A 2,632-nucleotide genomic window follows, 5' to 3' on the forward strand; every position below is an offset into this window, starting at 1 on the left:
CCGAACGTCATAATCACACTCTATTGGATATGGTGCGATCTATGATGTCTCTTATCGATTTACCGCTATCATTTTGGGGATACGCTCTAGAGACAGCTACATTCACTTTAAATAGGGCACCGTCTAAATCCGTTGAGACGACACCGTATGAATTGTGGTTTGGGAAGAAACCTAAGCTGTCGTTTCTAAAAGTTTGGGGATGCGATGCTTATGTCAAGAAACTTCAACCTGAAAAGCTCGAATCCAAGTCGGAAAAATGCGTCTTCATAGGATACCCTAAGGAAACCATTGGGCATACCTTCTACCTTAGATCCGAAGGCAAGATCTTTGTTGCCAAGAACGGATCCTTTCTAGAAAAAGAGTTTCTCTCGAAAGGAGTAAGTGGGAGGAAAGTAGAACTCGATGAAGTACTACCTCTTGAACCGGAAAGTAGTGCAGCTCAGGAAAAACGTTCCTGTGGTGCCTACACCGACTGGAGAGGAAATTAATGATGATGATCAAGGTACTTCTGATCAAGTTGCTACTGAACTTCGTAGGTCCACAAGGACACGTTCCACACCAGAGTGGTATGGCAACCCTGTCCTGAAAATCATGTTGTTAGACAACGGTGAACCTTCGAACTATGAAGAAGCGATGGCGGGCCCAGATTCCAACAAATGGCTAGAAGCCATGCAATCCAAGATAGAATCCATGTATGAAAACAAAGTATGGACTTTGCCTGACTTGCCCGATGATCGGCGAGCGATAGAAAACAAATGGATCTTTAAGAAGAAGACAGATTTTACTGTGGCATTATCTTGATAAAATTAACCTTCTCACTGATTTTACTGCGGGTGTACTGAATCAATTTTCTTTGCTGAAGGCTTGCCTCATCAGTTTAGTTCTATGTATTGACCATTGGAGCTGATATCTTAATATTTCTCCAGTACAACAAGATGGTAAATGGTGTGACACCTCTTATGGCTGCTAGAGATGCTAACTCAACAGAATGTATCAAGCTCCTAGTTAAGGTGTTGTACATTCATCTGAGCTTTGTCAAGTCCATGAATTTAATTTTGTTGGGTACCCATTTTCTTTGTTTATTTTCCATACTGAATTTTTTTTTGTACTTCCCTTTCTGGCATTTGTTTTTCATACTGGCTGCAGCTGTGGCATGCTGTACTGGACACTTCCGTAACCATTTTTTTCTGAAAAAACTTGTGGAGCATTGCGGCTGGGGAGGACATCTGCATATGTGCCATGTTAATATTAATAGCTACCTAAACATTGTACCAGTTTATGACAATTTTGGCGGTAATTTTTGTACTTACAATACTGAGCATGGATGTTAGGAGATTATCACGAGTACTCAAAATATTATGCTTGTGCAGTCATAGAAATTTGAGAAAAGATACGCTTATGTAATCAAATCCTTTTTCCTCCATATATTTACAGCAAACATTAAGGTTGTTTTGTCAGATATAATGTATCACATGTATCCTGCATAGAATTGATTTAATTGATGTTCTGTAGGTTCAGAAGGAGCCCATGCTTAAACGGGAAATCGTGGCATCAGAGCTTATATCACTAGGGAATATCTCTTTAAAGAAAAAAGATTATGCTGTCGCAGCAAAATTGTACAGTCGGGTATATTAAAGCACCATATATTTCTTGCTTTGTTTAGCTTTCCAACATTTCAGTTTATGTTGCATGCATTATAATTTATAGTTTCTTGCAAGGTTTTTGAGTCGCCGACTAATCGTCGACTAATCGCCGAGTCGTTGGAGCGAGGTTGGCTTGCGCAGGCGACTTGGCTTGAGGAGCGAGTCGCGCGGCTGGTAGGCTAGTCGACGATTAGTCGACGACTAGTCGGGCGACTAGGACCTGAAAGCAGGGCGGCTTGCTTCAGCAAGGCCAAGGGAGGGAAGACTGGGAAGGTGAGGAGGCCAGAGTTCGAGGCGGGGGAGGAGGAGACGAAGCTGGGAGTGCGCCGCCTGTACGACGAGAAGCACGGAAGAGACGAAGGAGAAAGGCACATGGGAGAGCAGATGCACGGTCCAGATTAGCGCATATGGACGGTTTGGATTTCATTTGGAAGCTAGGGTTATATAATGGGCCTATTGGGCCAGCTCTCTAGCACGAAACAGAGGAGGAGCAAGACGCGTGCTCCCATCCCACATCAGAATCGCCGCCTCCATTGCTCCTACGAGCTGCTGCTGCCTTCTCCGAGCTGAAGTATCCTCCAAGCAGCTGCCTTCCCCCTCCTCCGCCTGCAACAGCACCTCTTCCCCCTCATCCTCCTCCTCCTCCTCCTCCTCCTCCTCTTAACACCTGGGGCGACTTGGGGCGATTAATCACGACGAGTCGCAGACTAATCGCAGCGAGCCACTAGTCGGAGGCATGGCGACTCGACTTGGCTAGGCGACTCAAAAACCTTGGTTTCTTGCATAGCTCTGTGTGAAAATATTTAAGGTTCAAAACTTCATATATGATTTCAAAAGAATTTTATCCTTGTTTTGCATTAGTTGTTGAATGCACAGTCCGACGTAATACTTTTGGGCAAGAATATACCAGAATACCTGGAGCTCCACATGGAGCTGGGTGTCGTTTATCAAAAACTTTGAGTCATGGGAAGGTTCCTACTGAAATGGTC

The sequence above is a fragment of the Triticum dicoccoides genome, chromosome 1B (genome assembly GCF_002162155.2).
Source record: "Triticum dicoccoides isolate Atlit2015 ecotype Zavitan chromosome 1B, WEW_v2.0, whole genome shotgun sequence".
In the NCBI taxonomy this organism is placed as follows: domain Eukaryota; kingdom Viridiplantae; phylum Streptophyta; class Magnoliopsida; order Poales; family Poaceae; genus Triticum; species Triticum dicoccoides.